Source organism: Mustela nigripes, chromosome 7 (assembly GCF_022355385.1).
Source record: "Mustela nigripes isolate SB6536 chromosome 7, MUSNIG.SB6536, whole genome shotgun sequence".
Lineage (NCBI taxonomy): Eukaryota > Metazoa > Chordata > Mammalia > Carnivora > Mustelidae > Mustela > Mustela nigripes.
In genome coordinates, this window is record NC_081563.1 from 106,906,211 (window position 1) to 106,920,369 (window position 14,159).

General features: G+C 39.3%; 1 protein-coding gene across 3 annotated transcripts in view; it reads right to left on the minus strand.

Moving 5' to 3' along the window:
• PLCB1 (phospholipase C beta 1) overlaps positions 1-14,159 on the minus strand; it is a 679,879-nt gene that overhangs the window by 458,245 nt on the left and 207,475 nt on the right. The window lies entirely within an intron of this gene.

Genomic DNA, 14,159 nt, shown 5'->3' on the forward strand with positions numbered 1-14,159 from the left:
GGCTTCCTGCCAAGCAGGGAGCTCGATCCCAGGACACTGGGATCAGGACCTGAGGTGAAGGCAGACATTTAATGGCTGAGCCACCCAGGCTCCCCTCATGGCAACTGTAAAGTTAACTGCTATGGGGGTCAACAGAGAAAAGAAATTTGCTCCCCCAGGGTCCCAAAGAAAAGTTCATGGAATGTTATTGACCATGAAGAAGAAGAGCTGGAAGGCATAACAATGGCAAGTAACCAGATAAAAAAAGGACCAGAGTTTTGGGCAGAACATTGAGGTATTCACAGCCTTTAGATGCTTAGAGATGGAGAACATTATAAGGAGGAGGAAAGGGATAGAGGGGCATCCAGGAAGAAGGAACAGCTCAGGGATGATGTAATGGCACTACGGGAGGGGATTCTCATGGGTAACATTCAATGCACAGAGCATATGAAGAAAAGTCAAGGGAGATGATGCCAGAAAGGGTTACTGGCAAAAGGATGGAGACCTTGAGAGTCCATCTTAGACACCGAGCCATGAGATTTGTGACACCCACATCACTGCGTGATTCGGAAGACACTACACCAGCTAGATGGAACTGTACGGCAATGAACAATCATCTTAAGGTGACTCCAGCCATCCGTCCCACCCATGCGGACAATGAGACAGCTGCATGCAGACATCCAATCCCTTCCTCCCTGTAGGAGGCATTCATCATCACTCAGCTACTCAGACTCTCTGAACAGGAGTGGATGTAATTTCTTTTAAGTCTTAATGTCCCCAAGTACTTGTAGATGGGGTTCCCAAACAATTCCTTCAAACAGCTGCCACCAATTTGAAATATTCAGTGCAAAATTGTCTGATTCTTTTCTTGCACCTAAGGTCGATCTCATGATTACAGTTTAACAGTCATGGAGGAGGTGGCGTCTGTCCACTGGGATGCAAAACCACACAGCAGGTCCAAGAGAACACCTGGATCCTGCAAAGGCAGGTCAAGAATCAGTGCCTTGTATTCTTTTGCTAGCCACGGCCATCTAATTCTGCTTTTCCCCCATTTTAGTGGAAACCTTACCTGATTCCTTGCCATGGGTGACTCTGGAAACCCTCCCAGACTCCGAGGTGTGACAGGTAGCCACACAGCAAAGATCTTGCAGGACAGAATAACTTGTTCCATAGTTCCCCTAAGGCCATTCCAGCCACAATCCTGAAGGTCACCTCACAAGTGTTGGAAAACATCAATACAGGGCTCAATGCTTTACTTAGGCAAAGGCGCAGTAAAGTCCTCAGACTTGAGGAGATGAAACATCTGGTCTGGATTTCTTATCTCCATAGCAAGACAATTAAAACTTGTGTTGGAAGGAGAGAAACAGGAAGAGAACCAGACTTAAAGGAGTTTCATCCAGAAGACCAGAAGACCAGAACCAGGTGGACTTTTGAGAGACAGGAGACCAAATAAAGGTAGAGGTAATGGGGAAAAAGATGACAGCCATAATATGGAGGTAGGATTGCCTAAAGCGAAGAGAGGAGTCATGAATAGCCCTACGGTTTCCATATTCCAAATTTGGGCAAAATGATGATGCATTTGGAGATGCTGGTTTGAGAGGCTTATCCAAGTGGAAATGCCAGTCATCAATTCCCTGGAATATTATTTATCAAATGCTGCAATGTGTCAAGTACAAGGTTGGTACTGAGGAATGACACCAACAATACAGAAAACAGACACCTGTTTTAAGCAGCTCCTGCACAAAACCAATTATACTCTAAAGGAGACATTTCAAAGTACATTGAAGACATGGGCTATGACATCTTTTCAGCTAATACCAGGATGAGAAACAGTTTGCCAGCCTTACAATTCTGTGGTTTTGGAGGGGGAGGAGGGTTACAGGAAGAGGAAACAACAAGTGCAAATGCACAGAGTCAGGAATGGTGTGCAAGAAACTGCAAGTCCCTTGAGATACACAACAAGGGGGAATGGAGAGTTGTCACAAACACTTCTGGACACGGTAGGCACTACATGTGTGCCCTCTTTATAAATATCCATACACATTGATACATATGTGTGGTATACTTTTCCATATATGTTGCATGGTGCTTTCCATATATGCAGAATAGAAATCCCACATACATACATAACACGTGCACCTAATTTTATAGCCACATTTTCTATTCAAGCAAATTCCTCCCACTGATGCAAACAAGAGAATTAAACTTTACTTATTTGTTTATACACACAAAGCCCAAATTGAGTTCACAAAGAACTAGATCTTAGCAGGCGTCATTATACAGACTTTTACATTACAGATAATGAACACTGTTTTCTACTCTCAGCTCACGAGGAAACGTTCATTCCCCAAGTCACAGAGGGGTACTTCATGCTGGCTGCCCTGGGGATTCATTCTGAGACCGCAGTAACTAAGAAACTTCTCTCGCCTATGTGTAAAATTGTGAGTGCAGGAAAGCCACCACAGGGCTCTATCAACATGGGTAATGTGCCATTGGAAAGACCCAGGTGGAAGAGCTGTCCATGGACTCACTGGAGTAGAAAGCAATGATTAAAATAGTGTCTCCCTCTTCTATTAGCATGCAATAGCCTCCCCTCTGGGGTTTAACTACAGCCTATTCTGTCTCCTCCACTAAACAGAAAATGTGGAACCCAATGCACAGGACCACAAAAATGTTGTTTGTGTCACTAAAACTTTTTCTAGGTTAATTTTCTCAAGCTAATAGTTGGAACAACTCACTCTCATTATTAGAAAGCAGTGAAATGGTCCCTTTCTCGGTTCATTTAAGAGATACTCATTTCCATCTTTATGGAATTCACTATTCCTTTACTCAGTTCTTGAAGAGAGGGAGGTCACCTGATGTTTAAGGAGAAAACCTGGGTTTGGGGAAGAGCCCTAAAATTAACTGGTCATGCGTTCAACCAATCACAGTCCCATAACCAAGCATTAACTGTGTCATCTATAAAATGAGTACGTTAATACCTTTCTATGTCTGAGGCTCTCAAACCTTAGCCTGCATTAGAGTCACCTGGAAAACTTGTTAAAACACAGACAGGCTGGATGCCATCCATCCATTTCTGGTTCAGCAGGACTGGGGTGGGCCTGAGAATCAGCATTTCTCACAAGCTCCCAGGTGATCTGGATGCTGCTGGTCCATAGACCACACTTGGACAAGCACTGATATACACTCATTTTGCGGTTGTTATTATAAGGCTTTTGGGGTGAATTAGGATTGATAAAATTATGCATTACTTATATGTTATAATATGTTCTAGGAAGAATCTACAACTGTCTTTTCTTTATACAGGGAAATGTCAAATAAAAATATTTTACCTAATGAATACAGAAGTGTGCCTAGCAGTGAATAATCTAGGCTTCAATTCAGTTTAATGGAAGAAAAACTACTGAAGGACAGATGGCGTCAACACCTTTTCTTATTTTTCTTAGCATTAAACTTTACCCTATACAAGCAAATGTCTCTGTTCACAAATTGAAGCAATCACTGGCATCGATTTATGTTTGCTTAAAATGTTATATTATATAAGCTTTATTTTACACTTAATCACATCAGAGACATCTTTGGAAAAGCAAAAGAAGGCAACTGGTTTTCTCTCACCTCTAAACCCACCCCACAGTGGAAAGGCGGTTGGAGTGTCCAGAGGCCTGTGGGCTACCTTGACCAGTAAGAGAAGAATGAACTAATAGAACCTTTTCATTTCCAAGGCACACAATGGTCCCCTGCAAAGCTTGAAGACCACACTTCTAGGACCCCTCCCCCATGTATCCAATGAAGTGTTGACAGATATGCCTTCTCCCTTTGTCAGTATGGATGAAAGCGAATTAACAGTAATCAAGGATTTATTTTTGATATTTTGAATGAGTGATGAGAAAAGCTAAGGGAAGACCAAATTATCTCTGATGTTTACTACTCAGCAGAAAGATTTCAATCCATCAGCCACAAACCCACTGTGAGGTAGATGAGCCATGAAATGCACTGCAAACTCAGGAAAGAATACAATTTAAAAACCAACTCTTTTCCAGAATACCAATTTCTGTGCATTGTCAACAAATTCCTTTAGTCATCCAATATAATAACGTACTTTAAGTTCACACAATATATAATCAGAGCAGCAATTACAGTCACAAACATTTCACGGGGAAGATATTAACGGCTGTGTGTGTGGGGGTGATTATGGACAACTCAACATGCGGTATATTCATTAAGTTGTTCAACCTCCATTTACCAAAAGTATAAGACATTAATATATTTTATTAACTGTCAAACCTCCCTAAAATGTCCAATGTTAAAGAAAAAAAAAACTATTTTAGAATCCTTTAATGAAGCGTTTTAATTTAGAGAGAAGCAGAATAAGTAGATTCAATTCTTTGTTTCTTAAGTTTATTCCACTTTTGAGGGAGTGAAAATTGCCTCAGAGGTAGCGTACCTCTCAAAAAAAACCAAAAACAAAATAACAACAACAAAAAACAAACAATAAAAACCCTATAGTCTCTCTCATTCTCTTCTTTCCTATGTTCCTTAGCCTTTGATTTTGTCTTCTTCCCTGAAGTCCATGATAGAAACTCAATGTAAGAAACACCAGGTCATCAATACCAACCACGGCAGAGAAAAGAGAAAAGTGAGACATCTGGATTTCTTTATTTAAACCAACATACATCGAAGATGATGAAAATTTCATAAATCTAGGGGGCAGAAAACTTGTCTCTGGGAATTATCATTGGTAATCTATGCACCATCAAAGCAATCAGTATAGAAATCTGTGCCTTGTATCCTTGTCTTTCAAACAGAAGTAGATGCCAGCAACGTGTTCCTCATTGGGCTGCTGTTAAATCAAGGGAGATGTTACATTAAGATCTCCACTTAGCGAACAGGGACTAATGTGTGCATATCAAGTCTTAATGCTTGCAACGTTTCCCATTCCAAGTGAAAGGCAAAAGATCATAGTAGAAAAGCCAAAAATGGATAGGTAATGCATGGAGAAGAAAAACACGGAATGCTAATGAACAAAAGGAAAAGCATCTGAAAAATCTAAAACTCTAGAGACATTTCATAAAACCTTGAAACCAAAATAAGAAAGACCACGTCTAGAGAACACTGATTTTCACCTTTATGTGTCACAGTTAAATGCAAAATTAGATTAACATCTGAGGTGGAGAAAAGACAATGAGATAGCTCTTGTGTTATGGGTAGTATGGTAATTATCACCAACAAGATAAAAACTGAAGAATTCAATTCAATTAAAGCTTCCTGCCATAGAAGGAGGCAAAGTCAAGTAATATCATCCTTCATAACAACAGCAATAGAAATCGCTGCTATTCAGAATGGAGAAAAAATAAGATGGCAAAAATTGTAAGAGATGGTATCTGAGTATATCACCGCATCTTACATCACCCGCAACACCACAGTGAATGAGTCTTACGGCCTCCACTGTGCAAATGAGAGAATGAATGGAGAAACTGAGTGACAACAGCTGGTCGTTCGTACAATGGAATCACAAATCTTATCGTTTTGTCCACTTGTTGTAAGCAGGATTGCTAGATGGCCACCAAGACTCCTGTGCCCAGACCATGCCTTTGTCCAGTCCCCACCCTTTGGGTGTGGTCAGCACCCCAGACTTGTTTCTAACAACAGAACGTTGTGATGGGCGATCACTACCACCTTGATGTTATTTTACATGGCACATGCGAAGGGCTTTTGCGGGTGTAATTAAAGTCTTCAATCAGGTGACTTAAATTTAACCCAAGGAGAGGTATCCTGGGTGAGCTTCTCACAAGGTCTAGAAATGAGAGGCTTGACGCAGCAGAGATGCTCACCTGCTTGCTGTGTTGTGTGTTGCCTATGAAAAGGGAAGACCTCTAAGAGGTGAGGACCTCAGTCTTACTATGACAAAGAACAGAATGGCAGCAGCAACCTGAATGAGCTTGGAAGAAGGACTCCAGCTCGAAAGGAAAACACAACCCACAACAAATAGAATCAGTAACACTGATTTTCATAAGCTGTGTCCCCACAAGGCAGCGTGAAATATATTGATAAAAATCTAGTTAATTTTTTCTGTAGATAACCACCAGACACCTTTAACACAGCCTGTAAAACCCGAAGCAGTGAGACCCTGACCCACGGAGACTGGGGAATAATAAATGTTTGTTGTTTCCAGCCTCTAAGTTTGAGGTAATTTACATAATACCAATAGATAACAAATACATTGCCCCCACTGTTTCCACCTTTTAATGCACTTTATAAAAAGGTATGTAAATGAATTTACATATCTTGGTACTCTACCTAGCATAAACATGATGCAATACTGTCATCTCTTTTGAATATGTCCAGCAGGAAACAATTATTCTTTTTTTTTTCTTTTAAAGATTTTATTTATTTATTTGACAGAGATCACAAGTAGGCAGAGAGGCAGGCAGAGAGAGAGGAGGAAGCAGGCTCCCTGCTGAGCAGAGAGCCCAAAGCAGGGCTAGATCCCAGGACCCTGAGATCATGACCTGAGCCTGAGGCAGAGGCTTAACCCACTGAGCCACCCAGGAGCCCTGGAAACAATTATTCTAATGGAATTGCAGACTTACAAAGCTGGGACAGATTGCAGGTTAGGAAACTGAGTCCCAGAGAAAACATATCAATTACCCCATATCACTGAGATTGAGTAAGGGAAGGAAAAAGAATCTACATGCCCCCAGACCTATTTATTTATTTCTCTACACAATTATTTTTCAGTATTCACAAAATAGCAGGAACATTAACTGAGTATTATAAATTTTAAAAAGAACATTTTTGTTCATGTACAAGAAAAAGTATTATGTTAAATAGAATCAGTAACACTGATTTTCATAAGCTGTGTCCCCACAAGGCAGCGTGAAATATATTGATAAAAATCTAGTTAATTTTTTCTGTAGATAACCAGAAAGGTAGTTCAGCCCCTCGTTACTACACAAGAGCCAAATTTTTCCCCCCTTACTTCCTTTTTAACTCCCTAGGAAACTTTTATATATTCATGTAATAAGAGAAAGTTGCTTAAGTTGAAAGCTAATGCAGGTAAACATAAAATTTTACCCAAAGCACCAAAGCTGTATTAGGACATAAAATTCATAAAACAATTCTAACCGCATTTATGTTTATAACTTGATGCATTTACAACCTAAATCATCTATGACTAGGCAGGTGGAGGGAGGTAGGTTGGGGTGGGGGAGGGGTGCAGAAAATGCCACACATAATTCCAAGGTTCTGAAGCATTAGTGTCTTCTAGCAATTTTCTAAAATGATGAATGAAGACTGGTAAAATTTAATATTTAAAATTTAAATTTAAAACGATACTTACTGACTATATTTTAACCTTATTTGTTTGACCCTATAAAAAACAGAAAGAAGTCTCCATAATCACCATGGAAAAAATCTGTGTTTGTTCTAAAGATGAATAAAAGCATTTTATTTTATTCAATATCCAATATATTTGATGTTTATAAACAATATATGTTTATATCGGTTGTTTATAAACAAAATATTTTATTTCCCTAGTCCTTATTTATTAACAGGCATAGAGGGATTCATCACATTTTTATAGGATATTGCATTTGTTAAACACCCAGAGTATATTTTAAATTGTGACTACAATGATAAAGATTGTATTGTCACAGCTTTCTATTATGCCTGTGCTCAGCAAAAGTCCTCATTTCAGGCTAATCAGATTAACTAGAAAGAGCATCCATCATTTGGCAAATAGTTTCATAGATACTTAACACTATCTTTATGGATATTTTGTGGGAGCATAAAATCTGATCTCCATAAAAAGTCATTTGAAAAGAAATATGGAAATGATATAGATTAATCAGGCACACAAGCTGTTTCCACTTGAAAAGTCCAGATGATGTAAATGTAGCCAGATTTTCCCTTTAAATTGTCTAAAATGTTATCTCTGATCTACACATATTTCACTACGGTTGAAGAGCTTTGTTATCTAGTAGTGCAGATTACTAAATGTAATATCTGAACCTACCACCTATCTGCTTTATGAGTCAAATTTGTTCATTTCCTTAGACCAATGGTTCTAAAAGCATGGTCCCTGGAGCAATCCTACCAGCATCAACATACCAGCTTGGAATATGTGAAAAACCCAAATTCTCAGGACCTACCATAGACTGGCTGAATCAGAACCCCTCAGGTGGGGCCCAGAATCTGTATTTTAATTAAGTTTTGAGGTGATGCAGATGCAATGTAAAATTTGAGAACCTCTGTCCTATAAATTAAATGGAGTCAACCACTACCCATAAAGAAGGGAAGTTAATCAGAGTTAGAGCTTGTTGTAGGACATTCTGTAGGACAATGGACAAACTGCCTAGATCCATTTAAGAAATGTTTGCCCCAGAGTCATATGAACAACTATAGAACTGATAATAAAATTGAGGAAAGTCTTCTTCAGACTACTATGTTTATCAATACCATCAATTTCACCATAAACTGAAGCAGTCATTTCCACACTGGGCCTTAGAAACTAGACAAAGTCAAGGGAGGTTCTAAAAATGCTTAGCTTTATTCCAGATATTCTGCTTCAAACCTATGCATGATCATCTGGGCTGATAACTAATGCATTTTCTTTTCTCTTCAATTATATTATCATGGCAGGCCTAGTAACTTTCAAATTTTCTGAAGTATGTAGAAATGGCATTCACTTCCCTTTCTTGGTAGCCATTTTGTAAAATCCACCAAGATAGTCTCATTTTTCTCCCTCAGCTATTATTCAAACATATATCACAAATTTTTCTGCCTAAAGTTTTGAATCTTACTGTGCTAAGCCTCTCCTCATGTTCTGGCCACCACAGGACTTTTTCTTTTTAAAGATTTAATAGAAGTTTTAATGCTTCAACAAGGACATTCTAAGGCTTAAAAAAAACAAACCTGTGATTCACGGAAACTGAACAGCAAACTCTTGAAAAACTAATGGATCAAAGGCAAATCAGAAAATATCTTGAGACAAACGAAGATGAAAACACAATGTACTGGAACTTATGAGATGCAGCAAAAGTAGCAACCACAGATTTTGACGACCTTTTAATCTCACTTGACATCCTGAATATGCGAGGAGTTAATCTACCTTTCCAAATGAGGTATTTTAAGTTGACAAGTATGCAGTAATATGTCACTTTTTTTTTTTCTTTTCAACGACTTGCTTCTTCAGATCACTTTTGGTTTTCTGGTAAGACAAAGAAATCCAACTGAGCTTTTTCGCATGTTAATTAGTAGGGATAAGGACTGGATATGTGAAATAGGAAGCGTTTTTTTCTCCAGAAGAAGACCATTCACTGAGTTGATCAACAAATCATCCCCAATGTCTTGCCTGTGTGCTGTAAACTCATCAGAAGTAAATTTCTTTTCATTCAACTGTTGGTAAACCTCAACACTAACGCAAGTACCTAAATAAGGATAGCTGTTCCTATCAAGAACTATAAATGATTGAACTATAAATTTACTAAGTCCAGGTTCATTTTCTAGTTACTCAGAAAATTTCCATAAAACTCCTATACGAATTCTACTGATGCCCACCTGGGTCCTCACTGGTCCCCTTTTTTTGCTAGATATCCATCCCCACCCCATCTTTACAGGCTTCTCTCCTAACAATGGACAGCTATGGCCTTTGACTATATTTGGCCTCATGGAGCCACTTACCTCAGATGTAGAGAGAGAGGATGTCTGAGAGACTATTTCCCCATAGAGAGCTCAGAGCTCAGGACTGCCAGGCCCAGGAGCATAAAAGCCCAGCAACCTTGCCTTAGGGGAGAGCAAACCCCTGGGTTGAGGCAAGGACTTCACCTCAAACATCACTATTGGCTGCCTTCTTCCTCTTGACTGTCCTGTTTCCCTCATTCTCTGACAATCATGTCCTAGGAGCTCCTCCTTAATAAAGCTCTTGCAAACAACCACTTGTCTTTGGGTCTTTTTAGAGAATATGACCCAAGGCAGCTATCATTTGCAAATAAGCAGCATAGAAAATAATGTTAACCTTAAAAATATTCTGAATCACATACGAACTATTTTTTAAAATCATTTTTATCTTAATCCTTTTCCTTGGCTTTTGATAGATTTCTGTAGATTTCTGGCATTCTTAAATTTTCTGGGAAAATAGTCATAATCATTATGATCCATGCACTAAATGAGAGTTCTGCCAGAGAGTTCTCAATCACTGTACATTGTATTTTATCCTACATTACTCATAATTAGGTTTTAAAATACTTTGACCATTTCCTGGGAAACAGATATGAGTATATATCATCTATCCCAATATACAGATAGTTTTTTCAAAAGCTTTGTCTCATCACATTATAACCAAGAGGCAGTGCCTGATTCTAAAGAAGAAATGTTTCTTCCTGAAAAAAAAGGAAGAAAAACTATAAAAAGCATCAGCTTACCTAATTCCCAAACCACAGTTCATTTTGTCATATTCAGAGCTAAAAAGAAATATGTTCTTAACCACTATATTTTAGGTCACTTTCTTTTTGGTTAAGATTTATTCCAGTTTCAGCCACCTACCTAAGGGAACACACAAACTTTACTCCAAAGATGAATAAAAAGGATTCATTTCATAAGTTCATCAAAAATTTACTTAAAAACAAATAAAGATGACTTCTTACAAGGATTTTATATAAATAACATCACTGTTCTAGGCAGTTTCACGAACAACATTAATTTAGTATTACCATCTCTCTGTGAATGCAGAGGGAGGAAGTGAAATGCAAGCATGGTTGGATCCAGAGTGGGATAGGGCAGATTTGAAAGATAACACATGAGCTGGGGCACCTGGGTGGCACAGTCCATTAGGTGTCTGACTCTTGGCTCCCGTTCAGGTCATGACCTCAGGGTCATGAGCTCAAACCCTGCATCAGCCTCCAAGTTCAGTGAAGAGTCTGCTAAGTTTTCTCTCTCTCTCTCTCTCTCTCTCTCTCTCTGTGACCCTCCCCACACTCACTTGATCACTCACTCTTTCTCTAAAAGAAATAAATAAATCTGGAAGGATAGAAGGAAGGAAGGAAGGAAGGAAGATAGATAACTCATGGGAAGACGATAAAACTGAAGGTTACAGTTCTTGAGAGGAGAGACCTGTAGGAAGAAGAGAAAGAAAAGGCCTGGTAATAACTAAGAGATCAAACTAGTATTTACTGTAAAGCGAACATTCAAGAACAAGTGAGGACAGAAGGCTTACCCACCAGGAATCCTGGGATAACTCAGATTTAGCACAGACTTAGAAGAGAGAAATGAAATTGGGACTTCAAATTGTACTTACAGAAATAAGACTTCAGTAGTTAATGTGGAAAGGAGGGAATTTTTATGACCTTACTTTACAGTCATTAAAAAGTGAAATATTTTAAAGAGAGAGTGCAAGATTTTAAGTTACCAGATTAAGATCTCGGCAGATTTGGGTGATGGGCAGTGGGCTACTTGTCAAATGGGAATTTGAATAAATGATCTTGTTGGAATTCTTAAGCTTGGGGCCAAGAAGGGAAGAATGGAGTGATATAGGTGGTATGCTTCGCATTTTGTACTACCTAACGATGAGAAAGAAAATATCCTCTAAAAACACTTTTACGAGACCTTCTGTTTACTTCTATTTCAGCTTCAGAACTGTAGCAAAGAAAGATAACTAATAAAAGACATTCATCTCCTTCCAACACATCTCTGTCTTGACTGTCACAAGAAATTCCCCGAGGAGAACAACCATTTACTACCTTCATTAAAAAGGTTGCAAAGTGGTAACACAGGGCAGCCAGCTTATTTCTATCAATCGGTGAGATGTATAAAATCTTTAAAAATTTCAGTGACTAGAAATCGGAAACGAGAATAAGCAAAGACAGAGTTAAGGAAAGAGACTGTTAGTGCAAGCGACAGAGAGAACAAAGCGTAAATTGAATCACCGTGGCCTGAAAACAAAAGTACGTGAATTAAGTAGTTTCGTAGGTAATGCAAACAACTAAAGCAAAAACAGCTGAAAGGTATTTGTTTCTGTAATAGTATATACCAAAAGTTATTTCTGGAAAGAAAACTAGAAAGGAAGGAAGGAATGGACGGAGGGAGGCAAGGGAGGCTTGTCTTGCCTCTTGACCTCTCAAGAGGACAAGAGCAAGGTGGGTAAGGAGAAACCAAAGGGCATGACAGCTCTCCTAGCTAGCAAGATCATGGTACTAAAACACAAGGAAGGGCGCCTGGGTGGCTCAGTGGGTTAAAGCCTCTGCCTTCGGCTCGGGTCATGATCCCAGGGTCCTGAGATCGAGTTCCACATCGGGCTCTCTGCTCAGTAGGGAGCCTGCTTCCTCCTCTCTCTCTGCCTGCCTCTCTGCCTACTTGTGATCTCTCTCTGTCAAATAAATAAATAAAATCTTTAAAAAAAAATAAAAATAAAACACAAGGAAAGCTGATACACTGGGGTCATCTCATGGGCTGGCCATTCCTGGTGGAGTCATGGCAGGAAGGAGGAACCCAGCTAGGAACCCAGACAGGGTAAATGGAGAAGGAGGGAAAGAATCTGGAGGGTCTTGGGGCCACCTGCCTTTCTTCTACTTCCTGGGATTTGCTGCTAAGGCTGCTGCTCGATGATGGTGGCAGCTGTAACATGATTCCCTAAAAAAGTGAGGGCACCAGCCGTGGGTTTCCACGTACGCTTATACATTAACTTCACGTTCTCAAGGGAGATCACTGAAAATAACCCAGAAGCCATAGAATGGTGCCAAGAGAGACAACCACAAAAGCCAGTCCTTGGAAAACTTTTCTGAAATATTAAGTTGGGCAATCAAATAACAAGCAATTGAGAGTGGAACTACTCTTAAATAAAAACTGTCTTTGGCAAAATGCTGGGCAAAATTTCTTCGTATCCTCGTCTTCCTTCAAATCAAAATATCCTCATGTTTGGGGCACCTGGGTGGCTCAGTCGGTTAAGGATCTATCTTCGGCTCAGGTCATGATCCCATGATCCTGGGATGGAGCCCAGCTTCCTCAGGTTCCCTGCATAGCGGGGAATCTGCTTCTTCCTCCCCCTGTTCTTTCGAGCACTCACCCCCCACCCCCGCAAAATAAATAAAATCTTAAAAAAAAAATTCTTATGTTTAATGCTTCCTTTGTAAGTGGAGTTCAGAAAAAAAAAATAATCATGTTAGAATTTGTCATCTAGGGCAAAACAAAAGAAATATCATTAGCTTCCTCAGGGGCTTGAGTATTACCTTCCTGATGTGGGAGGTGTCTTATTCCAGGTCATCTCAAAGAATCCCATTATTGATCAACACCATTGTTTGTCGTTTGAAGGGCGTCCTGTGGACTCATTCCAGGGAGGCCTCATACTTTCAAAATGGAAACCACTGTAACTTTTGTTCTTTCATTTCACAATATCACTTTATGATAAATTACTTTATTTTTTAAAAAGATTTTATTTATTTATTTGACACAGACAGAGAGAGAGCACAAGCAGGAGGAACAGTAGGCAGAGGGAGAGGGAAAAGCTGGCTCCCTGCAGGGAGCCAGATGCGGGACCTGATCCCAGGATGCTGGGATCATGACCTGAACCTAGGACGACGCTTAACTGACTGAGCCACCCAGGCACTGCTATGATAATTTTTTTTATTCTCTAGAGGTTAGAACATGAATTCATAATCTCTTATGAAGTCTCAATTTTTACCAGATACACTCTCCCTAGGTATATAATCTTTTCAAATAAATAACTCAGGAATCCTTAACGTAAGTATGGAACATTCAAGGGATAGACCATTTGTTCATTATTGCACAATATATTTCTTCTCCTTCACATAAAAGTAAACCCTAAAAATAAATCTGCCTCAGAATTACTTCCTCTGTAAGTAAGTAAATACTGGGGCCAAAATTCTTAAATCTGTAGAGCTCTGATCCTGGATTAACATTTAGTGAAAATATTCTACCTTGCTTGTCCGGAAAGTTTTTGAAATTTTCTTGCTTCTCTCCTTAATGTCTGAGCAACTATTCCCTGTATACCTTCAGCCTAATCCCTCCTATGACTCAAATAAGCAATCTGTTTCCTTTCAGGCTCCACTATAAACACCTACTGTGTTTCAGAACATAGGTTATTTGGGTTCTCAATTTTGAGTCAAGTGAATCACACTTGCTCTATGTGGGTCAGTCAAAATTAAGTACAGAAATCTCCACGTACTAAA